The 12,703-nt window shown below is 38.0% G+C and overlaps 2 protein-coding genes across 2 annotated transcripts in view; one reads left to right on the top strand and one right to left on the bottom strand.

The window, feature by feature from the left end:
- Tsp26A (Tetraspanin 26A) overlaps nucleotides 1–12,703 on the bottom strand; it is a 257,157-nt gene that overhangs the window by 110,772 nt on the left and 133,682 nt on the right. The window lies entirely within an intron of this gene.
- Nucleotides 1–12,703, top strand: part of LOC128701660 (cytadherence high molecular weight protein 1-like) — a 71,486-nt gene that overhangs the window by 185 nt on the left and 58,598 nt on the right. The window lies entirely within an intron of this gene.

Raw genomic sequence — 12,703 nt, 5'->3', positions numbered from 1 at the left:
ATAATTTGCTGGCCAGCAAAATGTGATGGAGAGTGTGGTTGAGGTGCGCTTCTCCCAGGATGCTCTTCCAGGGAGTTGCCGTGATGGTGAGGCTCTTGATCCAAGGAACTAAACTTGTCCTAACCTTTCTAGGATCCAACCCGATTACCTCCCATTCCCCCATTCGCTGTATGACCCCTACGGGTTTAGCACTATACATAATTTTCCACGGATAATCTTGTAAATTACGTTACTTTTGACTACTTATAATTTTATAATCTTGGTGGTGATGGATTACCTGATGGTATAAACCTGACCTAGTATTTGACAATATATACCCTGCGGTACTGCCTTTAAATGATAAAGGCTAGGACCTTGGGTAGCTTTAAGAAATTGAACAAATATACGAGTGGGAGGGGCTGGGTTTGATTGGTGTCATGGGGTACGGGAGTTAATTCTTGGGTAGCTTTAGGTAGAGGTCGTTTTGTAGATGAATGGTTCAGAGAACCGACATGTTGATAAATTAGACACATGTGCAACTCTTGGGTATCTTTACTGAGGAAACGTTTCGCCACACAGTGGCTTCATCAGTCCATACAAAGGAGAATCTTCAAGATTCTCCTTTGTATGGACTGATGAAGCCACTGTGTGGCGAAACGTTTCCTCAGTAAAGATACCCAAGAGTTGCACATGTGTCTAATTTATCAGAGGTCGTTTTGATAAGGACCTGCCTTGCATGGGCCAGTAGGCCTTCTGCAGTGTTCCTCCATTCTTATGTTCTTACGTAACAAAACATTCTGAATTAATAAGTGACACTGACTGCCTTACAAAGATAAACTCTCATTTCCCCAAAACCTTTGAATTTTTTTTTTTAAAAACAAATATTTTATAGAAAGCTTTTACAGCGTCACGGTTGTGTATTCTGTTCCTTGTGATGAATGGTTTGAAAAACCGACAAGTTGAAGATTGAGACACTTATGCAGCATATGGGAATCTTTATTCAGGAAACGTTTCGCCACACAGTGGCTTCATCAGTCCAATACAAAGAGGAAGGCGTAAGGAGAGGAGGAGAATGAGGTAATCAGTCCCTCAACCTGGAGTCGATGTGTTCAGTCCATCAATCTTGTAGAATGTTCCTTGCAAAATTTGCCATAACTTTTACAAGAAACTTAAATTTAATGAAATATGGCTAAAACTGCATAAATATGAGCAGTAATTACTGGAAGATAGTTTAATGATTTAATTTATCTTTAAATAAATCTAGTGTGAAGACTAATGTCAAAGAATTATTTAATTGTAATTCTTTTATTCAGTATAATATTGTAAATTCTTCTTTATTAAACAATATACCATATAGAATTTCGAAATAACTTATGGCATCTATTGACTTGTCCGAGTTCAAATTTTTTTAATGACCTCAAATGAGATATAAAGTATTAACTGTTTCAGACTATGGAACAATGCTCTTCTCCAGACTGAGGGACTGACCACCTCAAAACTTTAAGGGTGATGGACTGATTACATCGTCTTCAAGTCTATTCTGCTTCTATCAGCTTTTCTGTACTCGACTGAAGAAGCCTACTGTGTAGGCGAAACGTTTCGAAATAAAGATACCTAACTGTTGCATATGTGTCTTACCTAATAAAGTATTAACTATACTGGATTTTTTCCTAGCTAGTTTTGACGACTGAGAGAGCGCCTGCGCATCATGTCCCGTATTTGTCTTTGGCAGTATGGTAATTTTTTTGTTTAAATACAAAGCAATCAATAGTAATGTTGGATTTTTTAACTTGAAATTTTTTAGTTGTACTAAAATTTTGTTTTTCGATTCTGTATATTCGCTATAGTATTTACGATTTATTTTTATTAATTTTACAAACTTCATAAAAAGGTCACTACTAGGCCTTCTGACTTAGGTCTGCCGTCTAGAGCTCTGCCGGCTAATCTTTTCCCAATCTTAACATAACATATACTTTTAACAAATTACATAGAGTTTTACGCTTGCACAGTATGAAACATTTTTGACTGATTTATTCACCAATTATCCAGTTACTGTATCTAGGTTTTAATTTCCTCATGGAAGGTGCCTCGATGCCGGTAAGTTCTTGATCTAAGGGACTGGACTTGTTCTCCCCCCTTTCCTTTCATCGATCCTGATTTCTTCCCATTCCCTAGACACCAAGACCCCTGTGGATTTTGCGCTTCCCCCTGATTAAAATAAAACAATTTTTTATTAAAGGATGAAGCCCTGAATCCTGTACACTGGCCATGCTGGATCAGGTCCAACCTGTCAGTTACTAACCCCTATTACAATATTTGAAAATTCTGCCGGTTCGTTCTTTTAGTTAGGTTACGTGTGTCAGGAAACAGGACAAGTGTTTCCTGACGCGAGTCTCAAGTCGTATGATAACCCGCAGCTGGTTCTTTTGGTTATCTGACCGAGGCCTTCCGCTGGCTTTCTGGTCCACCCCTTTAAAAATTAAGGTTATGATTATAGCCATTAGATTATTTTTCATTCTTTCCCAGAAAGAGCGTAGTAACCTCATTCAAACACCTCACATTACTCGTTATATCCAAGTTTATTCTACTAGGACAAAAATAAACTAGTTTTATATTCTGTCTTATCTCCATGTGTTCGTCATTTGTTCAAAAATTACCATTGATAATGGATGACTGGAAGTATAAATTAGTTACCTGATTTACGGATTCAAAACAAAATAAACATACACCTAGAGACAAGCATTGATAAATTTTAATGGAGATAATTATATCATGCATAGTACGGATTGCTTTTGACCTCTTTAATACCACGAGATGCGTTGGGGCGTATGTATGCGTGGGTGGCGTAGTCTTGTAGGCGGCTCTTATTTTGATGGATAGTGTGGGTGTAGTTTTGGCGAACAGAAATAGTAAAAAAATGTTACGTTAGGTTAGGCTAGATTAAGTTAGATAATACTATATTAGGTTAGATTAAATTAGATTATAGGTTATATTACGTTAGGTTTGCTGACAGTCTTAACTATAAGTAGATGAGACTTTTTTTTATTTGGATTCGCGGTTATGTCCGTGGTTGTATGGGGTGTTGTAGGTTAGTTGATGATTGTGAATGGTGTAGCATTGCTAATGGTAGATTATGTAGCTAGGTGATATTGGTGGATTGTGTGGGCGATTTATTTTCGTGGTTGTGTGGTATAATATTGTAGGTCGACTGTGCGGATAATGTAGTTCTCTTCGTGGTTGTGGGTGTAGTATTGGTGGTGGAATCAATGTTGTAGTATTGTTGATGGATTGTGTGGGTAATGTAGTTTTGTTCAATGGTTGGTTGGTGTGAGTGTTGTAATACTGTTGGTTGTGCTGGTGGTTTAGCTTTCTTGTTTGTGTAGGTGGTGTAGCTTTGTTGGTGATTATGTGGGTGTAGTTTTGTTGATTATGTGGATGTAGTTTTGTTAGCAGTTGTGTGAGTGGGATAGTTTTGCTGGCGGATTAATGCTTGATTTTGTTGTATTGAGGATGTAATATGAGGTGTCTGTTTTTCGCCCAAGTTCTGAAACTGGAGTAGGCTGTTTACTTTAAAAAACGGCTTCTTGAGTAACTGGGAACATCTCGACATAAAAATAAATAATTACAGATTTTTCATTATATTTTATTGTTAAAACTAAGTATAAATGTTGCTAAAAGATGGACGTGGTAGAGAATTTGTAGTTTCAAGAGTATTTTATGGATATTGTGTAGGAGCGGTTAATTATTCTGTCGTGTTGCCATTTTTTTTCGTGGGAGGTGTGTATGTATTAATGCGGTCGCCGTGCATAGTTAATGGTGAAGGTAGTATGGGCGCTGATGATGTACCAGAATGTGGGCAGTCAGGGCGTGGTTCATTGACGGCTGGCGTAGGTGTGTTGGAGAGTGCAAAACGTGGGTGTGTTAAGAGTGTGTTCGTTTTAGCCTTGTTTGAATGTGGATACCATGCAGTGTGGGCGACACTGGGTTTGTTGCAGTGCGGGAGGCGTATGTTTTTTGATACGTGGGTGGCGTAAGAGTGAAATTTAGTCGTGTGTAGACGTGGGTACGAAAACCCGAGTGTGCTTTTGGGGGTAATCATATTCCGTTGGCGTCATGAACCTTCTTATTTACATAGTGTCAAAATAGGAAGATTTGTTGCAAAATGGTAAGGGTAAACTCGACAGCTAGGATATTTATTTGACAAGCAACGGAGAAACACACGTGGGTTGACTGCTGATATTTTAGAGACATATTGGGCAAGATCTTTGGTATAAAGTTTGTGCGTGGGAGATGCGAATGCATGGGTGGGATACACGTGGGTGGTGTGACTAGCTGTTGTGGGGAAGGCGAGTAGGGCTATGAGTTTATGTGACTATAAATGCACGTACATGATCGTGTATTAAGGACTGGGCTAGGTTCCGGTTTGTCTTTGGTGATGTTATCTTGTAAGGTTTTGTAACACCGTTTAAGGTAATTTGCAGGAGTGATAAACTTACGTACGGGTGCTACTGTGGATATCATATGGAAACACGATAGAATTTGATGATGCAGTATTCTGTAGCGTGGTGTAATACTAATATTCCATGACTAGGTATAATGATCGTGGTATTACTCTAGTTGTAATACTAATATTCCATGACTAGGTATAATGATTGTGGTATTACTTTAGTTGTAATACTAATATTCCATGACTAGGTATAATGATTGTGGTATTACTCTAGTTGGATGGTATGGTGTGCAACTGGGTGGAGAACTTTCATGATTAATGACATGTGTGCACCAGGTTTGAAACCAGTGATGATAGTTTAAGTATGGTATGACATGTAAAATATGTGACCGTGTGGATGAGTAATTATAGCACTCACCTTAAAGAATATAACTGGTGCTACGGCAGCTTTCCCACATCTAAGCACACTATCACGTTATATGTTTTAAATTTGAAATACTTGGGTAAAGATACATGATTATATACACCTGGAAAATCCTAGAGGGACTAGTACCGAACTTGCACACGAAAATCACTCACAACGAAAGCAAAAGACTCGGCAGACGATGCAACATCCCCCCAATGAAAAGCAGGGATGTCACTAGCACGTTAAGAGACAATACAATAAGTGTCAGGGGCCCAAGACTGTTCGACTGCCTCCCAGCATACATAAGGGGGATTACCAATAGACCCTGGCTGTCTTCAAGCAGGCACTGGACAAGCACCTAAAGTCGGTACCTGACCAGCCGGGCTGTGGCTCGTACGTTGGATTGCGTGCAGCCAGCAGTAACAGCCTGGTTCATCAGCCTCTGATCCTCCATGAGGCCTGGTCACAGACCGGGCCGCGGGGGCGTTGACCCCCGGAACTCTCTCCAGGTAAGTAATGGCGGCTATGGGTGCCTGGAAAATGAAAATGTTTTAACTGGGTCACCTAGGTAATTACAAATACACAATGAGAGGTTCGCTTTAAGGCTTACATCTAATGCTCACTAGTCTTATTTTTTAAGCCACGTAATTTGGCATTACATGCTTTAAATTCCTGTGTAAAATATAACGATTTTTAATCTAAGTGTTTCGACGAGGCATACGTACCGGAGGAAGTAGATAATTATATTAAGTAAGAGTACTCTTAAGTTTTTTTTTATAAACAAATATTAGTTATTTAAAGTGTTCATTTTAATCAGGAATAATTTTTATCCAATGTCTGAAAATGGTGTCTTATGTCAACACTCAATTGAGTACATGCGTCGTCATCAGCTTCTCTCTGTGCGGGTTATTTGTGTAGAGTATATACTGATCAAAATTTACTTGAACCTTTGCACCTCAATTTAGTATGTCAAGGCAAACATTTTCTTTGTCACTTTTTAATAAGACTTGAGTACTAATCAAAACAGTAACTAGTGTTTCTTACCAAATCAACTTTTGAATTTTCGAATGCTCATAGACAGCCTAGTTTTCCATATTCTAAGAAATATGAAGTTCAGTACACATACATACCTAGGTAGTAAGTTGGTAGACAGCAACCACCTAAGTGTGACGCGGAAACCTGTAATTGTTTTACATATTGGTAGGATTGCTGTCATTTTTTTTCTGTAACAAACTTTTCTGTAACTTAAACTTTCCATTTACACTTCGGTCACGCTACACATTTATGTACACACATACATATATACACACCCATCCGTGTTTTCTATTTTCTTTATAGTTCTTGATCTTTATTTCCTATCTCCATGGAGAAGTGGAAAAGAATTCTTCCTCCACAAGCCATGCATGTAGTAAGAAGCGACTAAAATGCTGGGAGCAAGGGGCTAGTAACCCCTTTTCATGTATAAATTACTAAATCTAAAAAGAAAAACGAAAGTTTTTCTTTTTAGGTCATCCTGCCTCGGTGGGATACGGCCGGTTTGTTGAATATATATATATATATATATATATATATATATATATATATATATATATATATATATATATATATATATATATATAATATATATATAATATATAATATATATATAATATATATATATATATATATATATATATATATAATATATATATATATATATATGTGCAAGGAATTCGCAAGAACAGGCGAAATATACACAAACACTGATCTCTGGCTGAAGGAGACTCGAACCTACGAACCTTGGAACAAGGTACGCAGTGCTATATCAATCTACCCACACTGGACAATACCTTGGCAAGCAGCTTGCGCTACACGTTGATCCAAGGCCGCCAGCTTTCAGGGAGAAGGCTTACAGCTTTTCATCTCATCCCCTGCATGCATCAGCCTTACTAGAGATTTTAACAATGGAAGGAATTCGCAAAAGCAGGCGAAATATACACAAACACTGTGACAACTCTCATTTTGTATTAGATTATGCATTTTTTAATCCCACACCGCTCCCCAACACTCTAGCATTCAGGTCTTTTACAGCTCATCTATAAATATATTAAACAACCAAGGTGACATCACGCATCCCAGTGTAAGGCCTACTTTTACTGGAAAATAATCTCCCTCGCCTACATACCCTAACCTGAGTGTTACTGTCTTCATAAAAAACTAATTGCTTTTAGTAGGCTACCACCTATTCCATACACTTGCAACATCTGTCACATTGTTCCCCTATCTGTCAAGCACCTTAGCTACTGGGAACGCTTGGAAGCACTTGACTTGTACTCGTTGGAACGCAGGAGGGAGAGATATATCATAATCTACACTTGGAAAATCTTGGAAGGAATGGTCCCAAATCTGCACACAGAAATCACTCCCTACGAAAGTAAAAGACTGGGCAGGCGATGCAAAATGCCCCCAATAAAAAGTAGGGGCGCCATTGGTACACTAAGGGAAAACACCCTAAGTGTCCGGGGCCCAAAACTGTTTAACAGCCTCCCATCAAGCATTAGGGGAATTGCCAATAAACCCCTGGCTGCCTTCGAGAGAGAGCTGGACAGATACCTAAAGTCAGTGCCGGATCAGCCGGGCTGTGGCTCGTACGTTGGACTGCGTGCGGCCAGCAGTAACAGCCTAGTTGATCAGGCCCTGATCCATCGGGAGGCCTGGTCATGGACCGGGCCGCGGGGGCGTTGATCCCCGGAATAACCTCCAGGTAACCTCCAGGTATCCATGCTATTATATGCCTTTTCTAGATCCATGAATTTTTCAGTGTAAATACTTGATCTACAAATACCCTACCCCTCCTAAAGCCTTATTCGTCTGTGATCTTGCTCTCCGTCTTCTTAATTATGTTTAATAATATCTCTACCATGCACTTTTCCTGGTATGCTCAACAGACTTATTCTCCTTTAATTTTTACACTTTTGTCCCCTCTTTCCTTTATACAAAGGAACTATACATGCTCTCTGCCAATCCCTTGGTATCTTCCCTTCTTTAATACGTTTATTGAACAAAAGTACCAACCACTCCAAAACTATATCCCCAACTGCTTTTAACTTTTCTGTCTTGATCCCACCAATCCCAGCTGCTTTGCCCCCATTCATTTTACCCACGCACCTCCACCACTCTCACATCTGGCTCTTCCTCATCCCAAAAGGATGTTATACTTTCCTGGCCACTCAAGGGAGGTTCCTTGACGCTTGTGAGGGGATCTTGATCTGGGAAATTTGATCTGTGCTCCAGTTCCCTGAATTAAACCTGAATACCTTCCACCCCCTCCCCACAGGCGCTGTATAATTCTACGAGTTTAGCGCTCCTCCATTATTATAATAATAATTCATCAACATTTAACAGCTCAAGATATTTCCATCTTCCCAATACCTCCAACTCTCCATCTAATAATTTTCATCTTTCTTTAACTGTCAAGTCCATTCGTTCTGTAGGCTTTCTCAACCTATAAATCTCACTTCAAAACTTCTTATTCTCAGCACAAATTTTTGACAGAACATCCACTCTCTTATCTGCTCTCCTTTTACTTACCCTCACCATTCTTAATTTCTCTTTTACTCTCTTTACTCTGCTTTATAAAATCCTCTCATATGCTGTTACAAAAAGGCGATATCTATAAAGAATAGACATCTCCAGAGAATAAATACTAGGTCGTCTCCCCTTCTAGCATTCAGCCTGTTTCTGGTTTTTGTAACAAGTAGTCAGTATTCTGTTCCAGTTATCCTTTAAAATTACGATAAATTTTAGTAGTGCGTTAGGATTGAAACTCATAGTATACTAACGAAATAAAAATTGAGAAGTTTATTAACAAAGTTGTCTAGGTGGACAAAATCAAAGTAAATGAACTTGATATAATTTAGGCTATAAGCTCCTACACTTCTCTCGTAGTGCAAAAAGAAATTGTACTGGGTAATATAGTGCTGAGGGCACTTTTCATATCAGTACGACTAAGTACCGTTTGGTACATTGTTATCGATTATAAAAATAATACTAGCATATACAACCGTGTGTGACAATGTGTGTATGTGCTCAAAGGTGTTCGTTATATCTCAATAAGACTCGACTTAAACAGTGACTCATTAAACGTCTTCAAATAATCTTAAGCAGATCCTCCATAAAAGTCATAAATCTCCCTTAATACTGAATCTAAGTTCAGCATAACCAAATCCCCGACTACGATGGTGCGTAGATGCCACACGAAATAGGTTAGAAATTGTAGTTTGGGACCTGGGTTGACTTAGAGTGTCAGTACGACACACAACCTCAGTACAACGTCAAAAATCAAAGTCTGAACTATGCTCTGTGAACAAAGTTACACAGAGTTACAAGAAGTATGTTTCGACTCACCAGCGAAACCATACTCTACCAAAACAAGTCTAAATAACGAGCAAACAGCCAGAGACGAGAGAGATCTCTGGAGAGACGGTGAGAGAGGTGTTGGTCGAGCAGTGACCAGCTGAGAGAGAACGATGAAGGGAGGACAGTCTCCTAACTCAGGTGCGATCACGTGACTCCCGTGGTACTCCAGCACGGTGCCAGCAGGTAAACAAGCGAGATGGTAGTTAGCTAAGCAGTTTGCCAATGCTGACAGCCAACCACAACTCAAACAGGGAGCACAGTGAAGTGTAAATGTTACATCCTACCTAATGACATAGTTAAGTAATATAAAGCAAGATATTTTCATTTTAGCTATTAATGAAAATATGGGCAATATAAAATTATATGAAAAGGTAATATACATTATACACATTAGGCCCCATTCAGGGGTGCAATATATGCTAGCTTTTTCTCCCTTGCTACTCTCTGTACCTCATTCAACCAATTGCTGTCTTCCCTCTCGCACCCACCCTCCCTATATTCAGACGTTTGCTGCACTAACAGCATTCTTAAATCTACCTCATACCTCTTCAGCTTCATTACCTATTCTCTCACTAGCCCATCTTTCTTCCAATAGTTGCTTATATCTTACCATGACTACTTCCTTTAGTTTATTAACTTTCACCTCTCTCTTACTCGCAGGTGCAATTTTCCTTGTATCCCATCTACCTCTTACTCTCAGTGTAGTTACAACTAAATAATGATCTGATATATCTGCGCCTCTATAAATATGCACATCCAGAAGTCTACCCATCAACCTTTTATCCACCAATACATAGTCGAACAAGCTGTTGTCATAACGCTCTATATATTTCGTATACTTAAATATTTTTTTTTCATATGCGTATTTCCTATTTCCAAACCTCTTTCTATATAAAGTTCAATCAGAGACCCTCCATTATCATTTACCCTTGGCACCCCAAACTTACTTACCACACCCTCTACAACAGTTGCTCCCACTTTAGTTAGCATTTAGATCCTCACCCAGTTGCTCTCACTTGGTTCAAAACCTCCTAAACAACATCTCCGATAAACACTTATTATAATCCACTTTTCGAATCCGGCACTTATTTTAATCCACATACTCCTTTAAGTTATACATATTCCTTCTTTTCCTGCCATAACTTAAACTTCAACATTATAGGACTGTCTTCACTGGAGTGAAGACGGTCCTTGGGAACGTACTTGCTTGGACATCCTCCTTTTTTCTGCAATTTTCCAAGCTCCTGATGATAAATGATTGTAATAGGAATGCAGTTAGAAGCCTGAGTAGATCTATAACCCACTATGATAACATGAACGTAGATAAGTATGTTTATGGAGCAATGTGAACAGACTGACTGATGTTGTAGTGGCCAGGCTTAGGCTTGGTTACAAGTACTTCTGGCAGTTTGGGAGACACACAGATGATGATCAAACTAAATGTAAATTATGTGATCAGGCATATGGTCACTCTCTTGAACACTATGTGCTTAATTGTCCACTTATTGAGGAATACAGAGACAGACAGTTTAATAACCTATGTGACATGTCAAGATATCTTATTAATGAAAATAAGATACCAGATATACTAAGCAAATTTCCTAAATTTGCTTGTAACAGATAAGTGAACTATAGATAAGTAGATGTAAATCAATATGTATTCCTGTTAACCCTTTGGGGCCTAGTTCCTGGGCCTTTTGTGTATCCATATGCTCTTACGCTACCGTCTACAGGATGGATATCGGTGCACAATAAACTAGCCACTTCGGTGGCAAAATCTAAATCTAATCTAATCTGATAATGTGTTGATTGCAACATATATATATATATATATATATATATATATATATATATATATATATATATATATATATATATATATATATATATATATATTATAATATATATATATATATATATAATATATATATATATATATACATATATATATAATATATATAATATATATATATATAATATATATACATATATATATATATATATATATATAATATATATATATATAATATATATATATATATATATATAAATATATATATATATATATAATATATATATATATATATATATATATATATATATATATATAAATATATATATATAATATATATATATTTCTTCTATTGTCCATGGGGAAGTGGAAAAGAATCTTTCCTCCGTAAGCCATGCGTGTCGTATGAGGCGACTAAAATGCCGGGAGCAATGGGCTAGTAACCCCTTCTCCTGTAGACATTTACTAAAAAAGAGAAGAAAAAAAACTTTATAAAACTGGGATGCTTAAATGTGCGTGGATGTAGTGCGGATGACAAGAAACAGATGATTGCTGATGTTATGAATGAAAAGAAGTTGGATGTCCTGGCCCTAAGCGAAACAAAGCTGAAGGGGGTAGGGGAGTTTCGGTGGGGGGAAATAAATGGGATTAAATCTGGAGTATCTGAGAGAGTTAGAGCAAAGGAAGGGGTAGCAGTAATGTTGAATGATAAGTTATGGAAGGAGAAAAGAGAATATGAATGTGTAAATTCAAGAATTATGTGGATTAAAGTAAAGGTTGGATGCGAGAAGTGGGTCATAATAAGCGTTTATGCACCTGGAGAAGAGAGGAATGCAGAGGAGAGAGAGAGATTTTGGGAGATGTTAAGTGAATGTATAGGAGCCTTTGAACCAAGTGAGAGAGTAATTGTGGTAGGGGACCTGAATTCTAAAGTAGGAGAAACTTTTAGAGAGGGTGTGGTAGGTAAGTTTGGGGTACCAGGTGTAAATGATAATGGGAGCCCTTTGATTGAACTTTGTATAGAAAGGGGTTTAGTTATAGGTAATACATATTTTAAGAAAAAGAGGATAAGTAAGTATACAAGATATGATGTAGGGCGAAATGACAGTAGTTTGTTGGATTATGTATTGGTAGATAAAAGACTGTTGAGTAGACTTCAGGATGTACATGTTTATAGAGGGGCCACAGATATATCAGATCACTTTCTAGTTGTAGCTACACTGAGAGTAAAAGGTAGATGGGATACAAGGAGAATAGAAGCATCAGGGAAGAGAGAGGTGAAGGTTTATAAACTAAAAGAGGAGGCAGTTAGGTTAAGATATAAACAGCTATTGGAGGATAGATGGGCTAATGAGAGCATAGGCAATGGGGTCGAAGAGGTATGGGGTAGGTTTAAAAATGTAGTGTTAGAGTGTTCAGCAGAAGTTTGTGGTTACAGGAAAGTGGGTGCGGGAGGGAAGAGGAGCGATTGGTGGAATGATGATGTAAAGAGAGTAGTAAGGGAGAAAAAGTTAGCATATGAGAAGTTTTTACAAAGTAGAAGTGATGCAAGGAGGGAAGAGTATATGGAGAAAAAGAGAGAGGTTAAGAGAGTGGTGAAGCAATGTAAAAAGAGAGCAAATGAGAGAGTGGGTGAGATGTTATCAACAAATTTTGTTGAAAATAAGAAAAAGTTTTGGAG

This window comes from Cherax quadricarinatus, chromosome 78 (genome assembly GCF_038502225.1).
Source record: "Cherax quadricarinatus isolate ZL_2023a chromosome 78, ASM3850222v1, whole genome shotgun sequence".
Classification (NCBI taxonomy): domain Eukaryota; kingdom Metazoa; phylum Arthropoda; class Malacostraca; order Decapoda; family Parastacidae; genus Cherax; species Cherax quadricarinatus.
Note: the sequence above shows the minus strand (reverse complement) of the source record. Positions and strands in the feature narration are given on the sequence as shown.